The sequence below is a fragment of the Fundulus heteroclitus genome, chromosome 20 (genome assembly GCF_011125445.2).
Source record: "Fundulus heteroclitus isolate FHET01 chromosome 20, MU-UCD_Fhet_4.1, whole genome shotgun sequence".
Classification (NCBI taxonomy): domain Eukaryota; kingdom Metazoa; phylum Chordata; class Actinopteri; order Cyprinodontiformes; family Fundulidae; genus Fundulus; species Fundulus heteroclitus.
The window spans coordinates 27,747,390-27,764,816 of NC_046380.1; the positions used below are offsets into that span (position 1 = coordinate 27,747,390).

At 39.3% G+C, this 17,427-nt stretch overlaps 1 non-coding gene across 1 annotated transcript; it reads right to left on the reverse strand.

Moving 5' to 3' along the window:
* Positions 1–1,140: 1,140 nt before the first annotated feature.
* LOC118556685 lies at positions 1,141–1,247 on the reverse strand. The gene has a single exon (XR_004927298.1). It is a non-coding gene; the product is annotated as a U6 spliceosomal RNA (small nuclear RNA).
* Between the last annotated feature and the right edge of the window lie 16,180 nt (positions 1,248–17,427).

A 17,427-nucleotide genomic window follows, 5' to 3' on the forward strand; every position in this document is an offset into this window, starting at 1 on the left:
TGATCTGTGTTGTGAATTTTTGTACATTCTGAGTCATATTTAAAATAACATAGAATAAGACGAAAATCCCACAGGTCATATGTTAAAATCCCAGCACTGATCGAGGAATTACATTATTTTTACAAATACCTTCATTACCCGACCACCAAAATCTCCTTTCTTGTGTCATTTCTTTTTTTTTCTTTTTTTTTTGCAAACTGGTGATTCCAAACCCTGATCTTTCTGTAAACATTGGCAAGCCTTTTTGGTGCTTAAACTTATACAAACTAACTGACCTGAAAGCAGCCCCGTGTTTTGGGTGATGTCAGCCTCCTGTATTTGTAATGGGATCAGATACTGCTGTTTTGGCAAAATCAGTACAGATTAAAATTTCAACATCAGTTTGCAAACACATCTGGAACACAAATCCCATGTCAAACATGAGCTATGTGACATTTATAGCTTCATCAATCCATTAAAGCAGTGGCCTTTCATCACTCAGTCATTAGTCATGTTGCGCTATAGTTGCCTGATTGTGTGTAGATCTGCTTGTTTACGACTCCACGCTCCTTATATTGAAAGGAGTCAATTGTGCCAGTTATTCATAGTTCAGTTTTTGGAATTTACTGACAGCATTAGACAATCCCAATAATTCAAACAAAGATTTGTGAGCACATGATAGTATGCTGCTTGAATCACATTCGGCTCAATACTGGTTTAACTGTTTTCAGTTCAACAATTGCACTTTGCTGCATAGTACTGCTAGTACTGTCACAATCCTTGGGCTTTGTTTTGGACCCTGCTAATTTGGATCGTGCCTTTAGTTAATATTCCAATTGTTCTGTCTTGTTTTAGTTCCTTGTATCCTGTATCACTGCCCTTGGGTATTCAATGCATTTTGGATTAGGCTCTTAAAAAAAGAAAGAAGAAGAAGAAGAAATCTTTGTCATTGCAATTGTACATTCCAATGAAATTTGTCTTATGCATTTAACCCTTCCCTTAGGGAGCAGTGGGCAGCTATCACAGCGCCTGGAGGGCAATCTGGGGCTAATGGTCTCGCTCAGGGGCCCACAGTGGCAGTCTGCGGGGATCAAACCAGGTACTTGCAACCTTCTCAGAGTGCAAGCACACTGCACCAACCACTAGGCCACCACTCCATAAAAAAATGAGTAATGGTCCACAAATTTGCGTGTCATCCTTGCGCCAGCGGCCATGCTAATCTACTCTGTATCGTCCTATATTTTGTATATGTCCTAGTAAACTAGGACCTAGTTATTCTGAATGTTTCACCTCGTTATGAGATCCTTGTGATTCTGTTCCCTTTTGATCTCTGTTTTCTCTCTGTGACTTTTGCCTGTCACTGTCCTCAGCTGTTTTATACTGGGCTTCCACAGTCAGCTGGTGCCAGACTATCTGAAACCCATCGATGAGTATTGTCCAGCGGTCTTCTTTTCCTGCCTTGCCAAGTTCTCGCCTCTGCAGTTCCCTTTCTCACCTCGACCTCGCTCAAACACCTCATTGCCTTCTATATTGTGGAAACGACCTGGACTGAACTATGACTATGAATCTTTTTTAGCAACCAGGCAATGGGTCCCGCCCAGTACCCTCACAGTGCACCTGTCCAGATCTGCCACAGACACCCACCCGGTCTTTCCAGAGAAGCACCTGCTCAGAGCTGATAAAGATATTCTGCCCAGAGTTGCCTGTGAGCCCCTGCACCAGGTTTCTGGTTTATTTTAAATAAACCTATTTAGCACAACACTGTTTCTAGCTTGTATATTGGGTTCTCTGATTATTAAGTCATGGGGAGCATTAAGCCTCCATTTCTCTGATACCTATAAGTAAAACCCAGTGCAACCGAGTGCATCCAGAAGTCACCTGATTAGTACCAGTTATGTTTATTTTAATATTAGAATATATACAGCTATTCTGAGAAGGCCTCTGAGGTTTGTTAGAGGACATTAATGAAAAGCCACAATCATGAAGCCAAAGGTACTGACCAAGGTCAGGGATGAAGTTGTGGTGAAGTTTAAAGGGTAAGTAACTCACCAACAAATCATGTTTTCTTTTGCTAATAAACTATCAACATGGTTGTCATATCCAGGGGTCTCATTTATAAAACTGCACAGAATCCAAAATACAAGTGTACATGTACATACAAGAAAATGGCATGTGTCAAAAAATATTCAGATTTATAAAAACATGCACACGCATGAATGTCTGTTAAAATGGGTCAGCTCATTGGTTGTTTCATCATGGTGAAACGGCAGCCACGGAGAAAAAAACAAAGAAACTGTGAAAGAAAATTACAGAGAGGCGTTTATGAAATGTCTAAATCAGAGGTAAAAGCACATATGTTGCCCACATTAACAATAACTTGTTAAAAAGCTAAATTGATCGCTGTTTTAAATGCTGGGTGATAGCCTCACATTGTGCTCCATGTTGAAACTCCTCTGAGGCTGTGGTCTCGGAGGGAGACCATGAGGAATGGGAGGTGTCCCCCCAGATGATATCCGTTAATCTCACCCTGGAGATCATCAGTGAGAGGAACGGGATGATAGAAAAACCCAGATAAAATGATAAAATGTTGTTATAGATTATAGATGATTTCTTGTGAGTTTCACCTATTCATGTCAGGGTTTCCAGAATCACTATATTTCATGCTATATTAAGGATATCATGGCTTGTTCTTCGAAATATGTCAAGTTTCAAAAATGGCTCTTTTGAACGGCTCTTTAAAATAAACTGATCCTAACGATTCAGTTCCCTTCAAAGAGCAAGAAGACCCCCCACTACCCTGCAGTAGATAGTACCTTTTCTGTTTTTCTAAAGGAAAAAAAAAACTAACAATTTCTTTAGAAAAGGCAATTAACCTACCAAATGTCTGTCTTTCTTTTATTATCCATCTCTATTTGCTCCTACTTACAGTCGCTGGAAAGAAAACCCGGCTTATTTTTTTTTATCCTATGTCCAATTTGTTCTTGAATAATATATTGTTGACATTAAAGAATCTCTTTGATGTCTTCCTCCTTCCTATATATATATATATATATATAACTGAATGAAATGAATTGGGCGTATCCATGTGTCACTCAATCATTCCTGCAGCTGCTTGTCCCAGGGGCCTGGGAGTTTGCCTTCAGATCCACGAACAAGCCGCAGGGTACCTAAAAGCGTCCTTTTCACCCCCTAAACACTCACTCCCAGCATGGTACGGCAAAGCGGAAGAACACCGTGCATCATAAATCAAGGTCAAAACACGGCAAAGCCATACGCAGACAAGGCATTCTCACGCACAACACCTCACATGTCAGATGTTATCTGTCCTAACGATCTGCAGGCATGTACATTGTGTATCATTCTCCCGAACACACAGACACACGTTCACAAACACTCACCGAAAAAATCCTCGCGTTCAGACACACACAGTAAATACAACAAATACCTTCTCATCTACCAATAACAACACACCTGACATCCAGCTTTTGATAATATAAATATTTATTCTGCGTGCTTGAGATAGTCAGAGCTTGCTACGTGGTTCAGACAAAAGCTTTCCAGTCCCACAGCACACAGTCAATCTTGGTTAACAATGAATGAATGTACCCTGTACAAACTGTGCGGTTGCAAACACAACAAGCACAATCTTGAGTTATGAAAATCCTGTCAAGACTGTGTCCTGACAGCCAGTTGCTTGAAGCCATAAATCTAACACTGGGTGTTTTTTTGTGATCATGGGAAGAAATTTAGTAAATGTTTCTGGAGACAACTTTAGCTGTGAAAGAACAGCATCAGAAAAAGTCTATATGTTTTTATTTAGTTTCACAAATACAAGAAACCCTTCAAGAATTTGTAAATGAGGTTATAAGAGTTGGGACTTGTTTGTGTAGATATTTATTATATTTGTTATTTTATTCAAAATATTTATTCAAACTTTATGAAACATTATAAACACTATTATTATTTTCTAAGTTGCAGTAACTGTTTCCTACCTTGCAATGGATTTTTGCACTCTAAAAGACTTGTTTCTTCGGTCTAAACATGCAAGAATAAGGAAAATGTTGTGGAATATCAAGATATGCAATATCTCTGAAGTATTTTTGTCACTTTTGTGGTGCTCCTGGACTGAATAGTGAGGTCAATGGAATGACATTTACAATGTTCATCTGTGCCTTGACCAGGTATGTTACTTTTCTGCAAGGTTTTATCTTGTCCTATTTTCTTTGTGGTTTTAAAAGATCAGCTGATAATCTTGAAGTAAAATCTCAGAAACAATTAGAGGAAGAACTTTTGGTTTCAGGCATGATAAATTTCAAGGCGAGTAAAGCACCTGCATAGCCTATTGTGAGATTTGGTGCTGCCATTGAGTCATTGCTGAAAGACTGGAGTAGTTGATTCTCTAGCAGTGGTGCATACACTGTATGTGTGATATACTGTAAATGGTATGTGAGAGCTTTTCGATGTAATCAAAATATGTGTTAAATTGTGATAGCTGCAGTGTTAAGGGTGTTAAAATTTAAAGTGGGAGTGTTATTTTCCTAATTTGTCAAGTATTGCATTTGAAGAAAAGTATGCACATATCAGCAGATAAAGGTGTAATGGATTGAGAAACGTCTGCACGTTTGATATCCATAGCTTTTATCAGCAGATTTTCAATACTTTTTTTGTTTTTGTCAGGTCAAGCATTTTCGACAATGAGACACTGCTACACATAGACACCCAAAGGATATCAGATTTGTGCTCCCTCGATACTGCCGGTGACTCATGAGTTGGAGAGGTGTCTTTTGAGATGTGAAAATTGTTTTGTGTGGCAGCAGGCTTGACAGACATCACTGAGGCTTGTTTACTCAGTTTTCCAACTTCTCTCTTAAACCTATAGCTGGTAATCCTGTTCAGAAAGACTTTTTGTTACACTGGGTAAAATCATCCTTCCATTCAGATTTTAGTCAATACGTTATGTTTGGGGAAACAACTGGCTGACCACATAGGAACTGGTAGAGGCACACTAGACAAGATTAGATGAGACGTTCTGGCAGTGAGTGGATGACTGAGGCAGCTGTATGTAGGCAGGGAAACAGGTGAGCAGAGTTGACAGTAATTACTGGCAGCAGGTGGCGATGATCTGGGCTAATTGACTGGAGGCTGGTGGCTGATTCAAGTTCAGGGGCCCGTTCTTCGTAGTCGCTTAACACATCCGAGAACAAATGAGACATCCAAGATGATTTCATCCGGCTAATCATGATCCGGCTAATTGGGTTCTTCGAACACACCTGTTGTTTATGATTAGTATTGCTGGATTAAGTTACTGGACAAGTAAAAGTGAAGTACAAGAATATTCTACAAAATGGTAGCCTTTAATTATTATACTTTATTTTAAAAAGCCACTTTTTCCTCTTTTTAAAAGCCACTTTTAAATGCACTAAAAAAAACTCTTTGGATGAACATAAAAAAATCACTCCTCCATGTTGAACACTTAATGTGTGGTTCCAACAAATTAATTATGTAAATAACAGCCTCAGGAGAAAAACAATATCTCTCTACAATGGGGTACCGCGCACGTGACGTCACCGACTCAAGAGCAACGCCCCTTTTGCCATTTAGGTAGGACGTACAGGTAGAGAACGCCCGTAGCAACCAGCTATTACAAGCGCAACAGAACCAGCGATATGACCGACTTTGCAGCCGTTAAACTTTCCCAAGACGATGTTCCAGGCGCACGGATTACTGGCCGCACTGTGGAAGAACACACCAACCTTCAGCTCAAACGATGGCTTGAGTGTCGAGGGCTTAAAAAAACGGAAAACTGGCCGAGTTGATGAACGGTAAGCTTTGTTTTTTTTTTTCCTGCGCGGCGATCATGGCGTCGTCGGCCGTTTTTTTGTTTGTAATCACCGTCCAGGGATCGGTATATGTTTAATGTTTGTCTTATTTGAAATGTTTTTGAGTAAGCTATCTTAGTAGCAGGGTATCATGTTAGCGCCTGCTACCATGATAGCCTATATGCTGTCATGGTAGCAGGCGCTACTTTATTAACATGTCGGCCACCAAAATACTCTTACCTGTTCACTACTTGATGTCGCTGGAATTGGGTCAGGATGTTCTTCGGTTGGGCCCTTTCCTCCAACAAAATGCTTGCTACATATGTACTTGAATTTGGTAACTTTTTCCGGGTTGAACTGTTGTGTAGGCTGACCGCACCGGTGTACCCAGCGCACACATTTCTCCTTGGCAGTCTTGAAGAAAACATCCTTCATATGCGGCCGCTCAGCGTACCTCGAGTCGCTGTTGCACGTTCCATAGCAACAATGTTTAAAAACCATGGTTTTAGATTTGGAAAAAGCAGTCGTTTACCGAGTAACGTATCTTTTACAGCGACACAGCGGCGGACCATGCAAGCTTGCCCTACTGCGTACCACGTGATGTGACGTCATCGTGATGTTACGTTTCTAAAAATAGCTTGCTCGCGGTACGCCATTACACTGTCGCGCTGCGCTAAAGGATCCTGTCTATCTCGCAATACGTGATTAATTCGAAAAGCTATGCGAATTATTTTTGCACCTTCCGCAACAGGTTGCTGTCGTAAAAATGGACAAGACATGGCTATGACAGACTTCCCTATCTCCTCCGCTTATAAAGCCGTGATCTAATCCTGTTTACATGAAATAAACCTGCTAGCGAGCAGGTTTAAGCTTGCGCACATGTTGCTATGACAGTAAGTCCAGGATGAGTTTCGAAGAACCAAACGATCCAAGATCATGACAAATCGTCAACAATCAAATCCAGCTAACTGAGTTAGGGACGTACGAAGAACGGGCCCCAGAAAAGTAGTAATGTCACCAGTTTTAAAGCTTTCACTTGTCTACAGTCTACATGCTAACGTGGGAATGCTAGACCTTGTCCTCCAGCTTTATCCTGCCCCAGCTTACCTTCAGTTCTACATCTTTCAACAAAGCATGAATATCACTGTTTTCAGGATATACTCCTATATTCCCATGTTTATCAGAATTTCCACATTGTGGGACAATAAAGGATTTTTTTTTTTATCTCATCTTGATATCAGCTTTAATTGCAATTAGGGAATTCTACCCATTGTCTAACTTAGAAGTAGAACCCAATCCACTCAGGTGTGATGTCCCTCCAAGATACAAGCCCAAACATTGCAGACAAATTTAGCACAATAACAATATTTGCTCTTCACACAGAAAATATTCTAAAGTTTTTTCCCCCTAAAAGAAGGAGGAATCTTTGAAATGCAGCTTCAGTAAGAAGGTGGAGTGAAGGCAAAGACAATGGGGGTGGGGTCAAAAACAGGTAAATTGCAAAACAAACAAACAAAAGAAACAGGTTTTGCTCATTTGAATCAGATGCATAAAGGAAACATTGTTTTGTGAAAGGCACAAGGGTGTGTATGGGTGTATTTGTGAGGCTGTTTATTCAGACACTAAGCAGTAGCATGGGAAATGCAACAGGGAGTGTCACAAAACCAACAAAACTGCTAACCTGGAACTAAAAGGTATGGCTCATCCAGATCACAGAGAGGTGGTCACTGAATGTATTAGGAGGTACAAACAACCTCCCTCTGAGGGGTTTTAGAATGTCTGATATTCAATAGAAGATGAAAAATTTTGAAACCTGAAACAAGTTGTCATGTTGCTCTAAACAAACTGCAGTGAGGGAAATGATCCTGCTTGGTAGAGACTTTCTAGACATTTTTATTTATCTTTCCCTCCCTTAAGGGGACTCTGATTGGTCAGAAATGGTAGACTCCTGTAGCAGATGCTAATTTTTCAGAAAAAATACAAATTAGCCCTCTAAAAACATATTCCCAGCAGTTTAACCTCTCCACATTTTCTCACATTACAACCAGTAAATGCAGTCAATTCAGATTTTGAATTGAAAAGATCTGACAGATCTGTGATATCCTCAAAAGATGTTCAGCGATATTTTTATTATAAATAACTATGCCTATTACTTCTCCACAACTTTATCTCGACCTGTCTATTGCCTGATCCTCATCATGCAGATTGTCACACATTTTTGCCAGCAAACATCTGAGGCCTTAACAGAACATATTTATTATTTGCTTTCACTTCACAGTTAGGCGCTGCTTTCTGTTTGTACATTACATAAAATCTTAACCAAAAACCGAGAAGCTGCGTAGGAGAGCATTACATGTAAACACAAATTAGGAAAGTTTGGCAGGAATTTGTGCTCACAGCCTTTCCTCTGAAACCATTAAATAAAATCCAGTGTGACCATGTGTCATTGGAATTAAGGAACAGCTTAATTTACCGGATTTGACATGAGAAAATATAAAAAGATTGAGGGGATTGATTACCTCTGAGATCATTAATACGCAAAGGTGTGCTGTCTGTTGGCTGTAATCATTTCTGTAAGTGGCAAGATGAAAAACACAGTTTTTATTTTTTTATTTCCCAATTCATCACAATATTTATCAAAAGAAACTCTTTCTACATACAATACTGATACCCCCCCCCCTCCCCAACACACACCACCTATATCACAGACCTCTACTGTGGCCTCTGCCAGGCAGTGCACACGTGTGGAAATAATTCAGATTTCTGCATTTTTTTTATTTTTTTTTTGCGCATGTATAGTTTAAATAATTTCCTGCTGTTAATCGACAACTTGTCAGGAAGGAGATGACCAATTAAAAACCTCTGGGCAAACTTCCAATCAGAGCTCTGGGGGGGTCCTCCATTGCATGATCAGCTGTCTTTTTTTTCTGCTCTCCCCATCATGCTGAGCGACAAGGGACTTTTCACCTCACAAGGAACTCACATGCACAAGAAAGACACTCATCAAAAAAACAAATGTGCACGTACACACACACACACATAAATGCAGCACACCTTATTACTCTTTATTAATCTGCAGGGCGTTAATTGAAACCCCCCCCCCTCAGAGTCGGAGCTATACCTGCATTCCGGCTCTCATTATGAGTGAAGGTGCCTTTGGGAGAAGCAGAGAGGGGAATGGTGGGAGGAGGTGGAAGGAGAGGACTCCCTAGTTCCCTGGGATGGACCTTTTATACATCAGAGCTGGCTCAAAGGAGCTGAACAGCTCGGTGTTTGCTTCTTCTCACTATTCAAAAACAAAATGATGCTTTGAGCAAAACATTTATTTTTTATAACGTTATGCAGTGTGTGCTCGGGCTCTTGGCAGTGGCCTTCCACTTGCCCTATACTCTCGTCACCTTCACCATCTTGAATCAGGTGCATAAAATCTCTTGAACTGTGCCGATATTTGGAAATCCTCATCCTTCTTTTAGGCAAGGCTTTCGGGACTGGTCCTGCAGGTGATCTCTCAGAGCTAAGTCTTCTGATAGTTAAAGAAAACACCCCACGTCTGTTGTTAAGTCCATAATTATAACCAACATTCCAAACTGCAAGAGGGAATAACTTCAAGCAACTGCAGACTTCTGTCTGCTTATAATAAAGCTGTCAAAACACCAGTCATCAGCCAAGGTCTTTTTTTAAGTGACACAGTCACCGTTTCCTACATTTTCTCTTAGATTTTTTTTATTTTTTTTTTTGATAGAATGAGCTGTGGACTTACATGTTTATTTTCCCTGAGGGCTGATGATCTTACCAGCTGTTTTCACATGCTGAAGTAAAACGTTTAAACAAAAATCTTCCCCACACCCAGAATGTATGAATGCTGCAGGAATGTCGACGCTGTGGGAGTCTCTGATGACTCAAATGAAACAAATAAAAGAGAGCATTCTTTTCAATATTCTATCAAAGTTGCCTTATATTGCAGAAAATGTGTGTTTGGAAAAGGTTTGCAATTTTTTTCATGAGAAGGACATTTGTAAAAATGTTGCATTGCAGCAACAAACTTGAATGCATTTAGTTGTTATTTCATGTGACAGACATTTTATGTATTCTTTAGTGTATGTTTGTAAAGTGGAAGGAAAATGTAATACATGACAGCTGTGCTTTTCTATTTAGGCTCCTTTACTTAAATTATCAGAAATAAAAACCTAGTGCTACCAGTTGCAGAGCAGTCACCTTAGTCAACTGTGAGTAATTTATTTTAAGTATATATATGTTGCAGCACCCTCTCTCACTGGACTTACAGCTGCAAACTCTCAAATTCAGTCAGTTTGGATGGAAACTGTCTGTGAAGACGATGTTTTCTTTTAATATTACCACAGATTCTCAGCTGGATTCAGATTTGGACCTCTGGTCATCCTAACACGTGAATATGCTTTGATCTAGGGCTGCATGATTCCAGGAAAACGTGAAGTCACAATAGTATTTCTGAAAATTTAGATTTTGATTTTCTCATGTTTTCTTAATCTTTACTTCTTTATCATTAAAATATAGCCATGCCTCTCTGTGAGCCTTAGCATTTTAAGCTTTGACGACATACGTTGACTGTGGTCATTAAGGGCAGTTAGTCTTTTCAAATGACCGTCGCTGTCACTGATATGTGTGGCAAGGATGCAGGAAACATTAAATGTGATATCCTGCCTAACATTGGTTCCAAGCAGTCTTTTGCGTTGTGGCCCTTCCTATATGTCTCTCTCCTTTCAATATTGCCCTGTATTTATCTTCATTCGTCTTACCATCCACTCTGACCAGCGGTAAAACATCTCCATGCAATGATGCTGTTGCAATGTTTAAGTTTGGGGAAATGTTCAAGGTGATGTGTGGTCAGTTTTCTGCCCATAGCCAGGCATTTGCTCAAATACCAAAAACTCAAAGTTAGTGTCACCTGACCAGAACACCTTCTTCCACATGTTTGCTGTGTCTCTTACTTGGCTTGTGGCAAACTGCAAATAGACATTTTCATTCAATGACGACTTTGTTCTTCCCAATCATTCATAAAGGCAGTGACTGATGGTTATTCTGTAATGGGATTCTTCCACCTGAGCTGTGGATCACTGCAGCTCCTGCAGAGTTACCATGGTCTTCTTTGCTGCCCTCCAGCCGCCCTGTCATGTTTCAGTAGGATTGCAGTCGTGTCATACTCTTTTCCACTTTAAAACTCTTCTCTTACGTTTTTGCACACAAAAAACAAACAGGGTGTTCAAGGCATATTGATATAATAACTGCACAATTAGAACTTATAAAGAAGTATGACATCAGTTTCTATCACTATATCAAATAATGCTGTCTTGGACTTCACAGTTGTGCTTTCTAGCATTTTCACATGATTGAAATACGTTTTTGTGGACCTTAGAATCAGTTTTTATTTTATTTGTAAGTGTTTACACCATGTTTGGACCATGTTGTTTTATTTGGTGTAAGGCAAGACAAAATATATAGATCTAAATCATGGCTACAAATAGAAATGCCATTTACTTGTGTTTAGATGCGGTCTATTTTGTCTTCAAGTAGTGTGAATACATTAAAATCAGATATATTGCTCACTAGGGAGATGAAATTACTTTATTTCATTTTCCACTTCACAATTTTGCTCTACTTTATGTTGGTCTATCACATACAATTCCCAGAAAATATGTTGAAGATTGTGGTATTCATGAGGTATAAATATTTTTTTTCCAGGGCACCTTCAATATTTCTACCGACTACATTAAAACCTGCATAGTTTTGGGTCTTTTTATGAACCAACATTCATTCAAAAAAAAAAAAAAAACGAGTTCAGGGTTCATTTTACGCAGACCTGGCTGGTTACAGGGATGCACATACGTCATTTATGGTGATGGGAAAAGAGTGTGCATGAATAAATTGTATACTTACATGCATACGTGTGTATGTGCACACGGGTGTACGCCAGAAGGGAAGAGGATCCGATTAGTTCTACTCTGAAAGTAATTACCTTAATTAAAGCAGTAATGTGTGGAGACAGAGGGGAGAAAAGGAGAGGGAGGCAGGGGAGAACCTGCCATCTTTTATAGGGCAGTTTAGGGACTGTGTGATTTAAGGGCCACACTCAACACAGAAGGAGGGAGGAGGCAGAGATGAAAGAGTGGCCTGACTCTGAGGGAATGATGGTGGATTTGAACACATTTTTGATACGAAACAATAAAAATATGTAGGAAAAGGAAATATTTGGGAGAAAAAAGAAAATTGATTTGCATGGAAATGCTGTGCTATGCATCTACCTACTCACCCTATTGAATTACTTTCCTGTGTGCCTAGACTTTTAAGATTAGGGGACTGTACATTGTAACAACTTTGGATGCAACACAATGTAGTCATTCAAATAAAGAGGTACAATCAATTAATCAATTTACTACATATACTGTCCTCGAGGTAAGGCCCACTTATACATGTGCAAAACAAAAACATTTGCCTTCATTTGAGGAAGCCTCTTGTCACTGGAAATGATAAGAACTCATCTATAGCAAAGATTGAAATATGACTTCTCTAAGAAAAAGAGGTCTTGTGGGTCATCTTGGCCTTCGTCAGAATATAAAGTGAGCCCCTTTGGGAGAAGTCCCTCTTTAATATACGCTTTTAATAATACGCTTTCTTGTGGTCGAGCAGCAGTACTTGACCGGAGCTTCCCAAAAGTTCACTGCAGGTAGATGATGCAAGCAGTCACTGTTTTAGCTCCATAACAGATACATTTACTTAGACGAGGATGTCATTCTAGAAGGCAAAACAAACAAATAAACAAAAAAAGCAATAACTATCATACCACCTTGAACAAAAAAATTACTATTGTCCTAAAATAAGATTAGGCTCAATTTACCACTGACTAAATGGAACATACTTTCTTTTTATTTACACGTTTGGCGAAAAACAGTCTGGCTATTGAGGCCTGAGTGATTTGTAGTTGCCAAAAGTCTGAGCTTCTCAGTGCTTTATCTCGTCTGTTTTTTTGGGTGCACTGTTCTTGCTTATGACTCTAAAGACTTTTGCCCACTATTTCTTTGTTTCTTTCTCTTCAGCATGTCAGTGAAAGTAACAGCCACTTTGGTCAAAATCACTTTCACCCACCCTTCTATGCACATAGTATGGCAGAGTAATGAGGTAAACCCACTCTTAAACTTACTCTGACCATGAAACTAAAAGCTTATGTCAACCAGATCGTAAATTAAGAATCAATTCATTATTTGCCCTTGTGGACGCATGTTTTGATCAAGGGGCTCTTGCACCGTTGTAATTACAACAATGTCTGTAATCTGAGTTTCTTGTCCGGAGCCACTGCTCCAAGGCATTCATTATTGAGCAATAGCAGATAGTGAATGCTATTTTTTAACTTAAAAAGTAAAAAAAAAGTGTTCTAAAACTTTTTTTTAATGTGCTGTAAAAAAAAAAAAAACTTGCACTGCATTTTATTAGTGTTTCTCCACTTAAATCAGCCAACAATAACATTCTAGATGCTCCAGATATGATGTTGCAACAGGAATTCACGCAGGACAGTCTTAATGTCCTCCTTTAACATGTCTTGCTCTTGCTGCAAAGGGTTAGGTTGATGTCAGCATATTTTCTCGCTGTTTAGATATTTCAATATTCATTTGGCTTGTACTTTAATGTGGCTGTATTTAACCTTTTCTGCACAAAGCCTACATAAAAATGTACTTACCCCTAATGCTTCCAACATTGTTTTCTGTAATGACATGATTTTCAGCTGCATTCTCTCCTACCCCCAGAGATGTGTCTGTGTACGTCTCAGCACAGCCGCAGAAGAAGTCACATGACACAGACAGGCAAGCTATGCAACCAATTAAGTCTCTCTGTCACAGTAAACATCATTGTAAAGTGTGAAAAACAGAATGTTAGAAGAAACTCAGATTTATTAGATTGACAAAGTACTTTGCTTGGCCTAGATAATAGTTTAGAAAGACAGGCACACAAAGGCACAGGCACAGGAAGGTTTTTTTTTTTTTTAATTGTCTGTGCAAAATTTAAATACACATCTGAAAAAAAAAAGTTCATCATGAGCACCTGATGGGAGCTGAGTTTGGTCAGGACTGTAATACTGATCCTTTAAAAAGGCCTTAATCAGCATCCCTTGATCAGTAATCACACATTTTATTTTAAAATTTGTTTCCCCTTTGTGGTCAGAAAGCATGGTGGTTTACATTCAAAGTAGGCAGATTTCAGTGGGTTCTAGACACAGATATTCCCCAAATCGACAAATAAAAAAAATAAATGAAACCACTGGTGGCGTCTGGCGTAGGAGCAACACTTGGCCACCACCCAACTTATTTTATTAAGATTAAAATATTTTCAGATATTTTAGAGTGAAAAGCGTCTCATTGTCCTCCAGGTTTTTATTCTGTCCAAGGCTCCACACTGTGGAAAGTCCATTCGCATTGACCCTGGTGTGTGTATGTGTGTGTGTGTGTGTGTGTGTGTGTGTGTGTGTGTGTGTGATTGCACCTTTGCTTTAATGTGTACTTTTTTTTTGCTTCTGCAGCACCAGACAAAGGGATGAGGAGGTGCTTGTGCATTTGCATGAGTTGGAGGTGTCATTGTAATGGCCGACTAATGGAAATCAAATAACAACCTACGGATTGCAGTCAGCAGCATGTCCTTGCACTCCATATAGTTTACAGGTGTGTGTGTGTGTGTGTGTGTGTGTGTGTGTGTGTGTGTGTGTGTGTGTGTGTGTGTGTGTGTGTGTGTGTGTGTGTGTGTGTGTGTGTGTGCAGATGACAGAATTTGGACTCTGAGTGAGATGGCATCTTTTTTGGATAAAGTGTTAATGAAAATAATAACATCCCTGACAAAACATTCATAAAGGTAATGTTAAATGCCATATTTCTCAGAGTGATACATCAGAGGCGTCTTGGTTAAAAGAAAAACAGTGTCCGGCATCTCCACACCCCCAAATTATCTGCTGCTTTCACATTTCACTGATAGCATAGATGAGAGCGGAGGAAAATGGACACACAATTATGCTCACTTGTCGTATATTAATACTGCTTCTTGACACCTTCCATGGACCCTGAGCTGTCTTCTCTTTGTCTGCTTTAATTGAAAATTAATGGTTAGTCCGTTACCAAGGCAACAACGGCAGCGGCGGTGGATAGCGAGCCATGCTCAGACAGACACCAGTGGCATTGTTTGTCCTGTCTGACCTTGGAAGTCAGGGGGAGAAAAAAAGAAGAGAAAGGCAGTAGAGGACAAAAAAAAAACACATTAAAAAGAGAATAGAGAGGTAAGGGTTGAATGGTGTCTGTTGGAGCGAAGGGAGGGAAAATAAAGTTATTGTGGCTGCGCTTCAGCCAGGTAGGGAAGGAGACAACTCAGGTTGGGGGACTGGAGATGATGTCAAAATGCCAAATTGGGAGAATTATGTTTGAGTAAGAAGGCAGAAAAAGGCCTGGAGATTCTTCTCTGGATTACCTTTGTGCTGATGGAGTCAGAGGACGCTTTGTGACCCCATAATCATCTGGACACAGGCGTGGAACTGGATGAAAGTGAAAGGGAGAAAATGTGCCTAGGTGTATGAGTTTGTGCGGAGGTGTTGGTCCTAATGTTTACAAATCTATCAGTGCGGCCACGGTGTCAAATGGGCACGGACTTTGAGGCCACACAGCCGTAGATTGACAGACAAGCTCACAGATGGTTCGTAATTTACTTTAGTGGTTAGCTCTCCAGGCCAAGACTAGGAGAGATGCAGGAGGTTACAGAGTGGACAATGAAAATTCATCTTTTCAAAACATATTTACAATTTTTTTTCCTTAAAGGATGTCAGTACATGCAGTTATGGGGCATTTTATCATTAGTTAGCTTATATGACAAAGTTGTACAATAGAATACCTTCTTATAATTTTAACCATGCTATAGCAGCAAAGTCATGTAAGTTGACTTTGAAATTGAAATGTACTTTAAAAGTATCACAATGCTTGCAATGAGCAGGTAAATATCAACATATACAAAATTTTGCCCTTTCAGTACTTATATCCTCTATCAGTTTGCAAGACCATATGTATAGTAAAAAAAAAAAAAAGAAAATCATACAAATGCAAAATACAAAAACGGAGCTCAATGGAACATATCAATTGACTTTTGTGATTATTGCTCACATTACTTCACACATGCACACACATCACCTGTGCTGTGCTTGTTTCCTTTACTCTGCTGCTTTCTGGTTTAGCTGTAGTGTCAGAAAGGTCACACACCTTAAGTTGTAGCTTTAAGGATTTTGTTAATGTATGAATACAAACAATTAAGCTTTCAAGTGCTAGTGAGGAAGCTTGTTCCAGCAAAACAATGAAACAAAAGAAGTTATTCCAGTTGTAGCTTTAGATTAGTTGGATGTTACTCTAGACCTGCAACCCCCCAAGGATTTCCCTATCTTATTTCTTATTATGAATACAACCAATTAAGTAATGTGATTTTATGCTTTCTATATGTTTGTTAATGTATGAAAGAGGTCTAGTCAAGGATTTACCTAGCTTATTTCTTTGTTACTGTAATGTTTTTCTTTTCCTTGTAATATTTCCCTCTGTTTTTCTGTTCATGTACAGCACTTTAAATCGTCTTGTTACTGAAATGTGCTTTATAAATAAACTTCCTTTGCCTACTATGCAGAAGTATTCATACTACTTTAAGTTTTCCAAAGCTTCACATTACAACCACAAACTTGGGTGTATTTTCCTTCCATCCATCAATTTTCCAACACGCTTATCCCTCATGGGGTCTCGTGGGTCTCATGGGGTGCTGGTGCCTATCTCCAGCTGTCAATGGGCGAGAGGTGGGGTACACCCTGGACAGGTTGACAGTCTATCGCAGTGGGTGAATTTTACTGCAATTTAATGGGATGGACTAAGACAAATTAGTGCATAGTTGTAAAATTGAAGGAAATTGGTCAATGATTTTATTTATTTTTTTACCTATCTGCATAAAATCTAGTACAATTACAGATCATAAACTGAAGGGTAAAAACAATGACTTTCTATGTGACTAGATTTGATGTTTTCACCATTCTGATACCTTATCTGTCAGGAACACGAAGGACACAAAACCTGCAATGATGTCCTGGTAAGAAATAACTCTGTTCTCTCTTTTCAGTTTTTGTTCTTCTTCCCTTTTAAGTTGGCCAGCTGGCGCTTTATCGTCCTTGTTGGTGGGTTGGGGTGTATATCTGTGAATGGAAGGCTGTTCTTCAGTGAATTCAAAATAGTAAGAATGCATGCATCTCTGTGAGATCAAACATGTGTCAGCTCCATGGTAACTTTGAAGGAACTTCAGAGAGCCATCCTTAGGGGGGAGAATCTGTTGACAGGACAACTATTGACTATACTGGACAAATCTGGCATTCACGGAAGACTGAGAAGAAAAATGAATACATAACAGAAAACCACAAGAAATCTTACTTTGCAGTATTTTCAGTGATCTAGTGGACACAAACATGTGAAAAAAGCTCTGTGTTGGCCATCATCTGTGTCATTTATTCCTTTCTAAACCACAAGGCAACAAAACTGCTTTACAGGTGAATAACAAATAAAGTAGAAAATAAAAATAAAATAAAAATCTGTATGCAATACAAGGT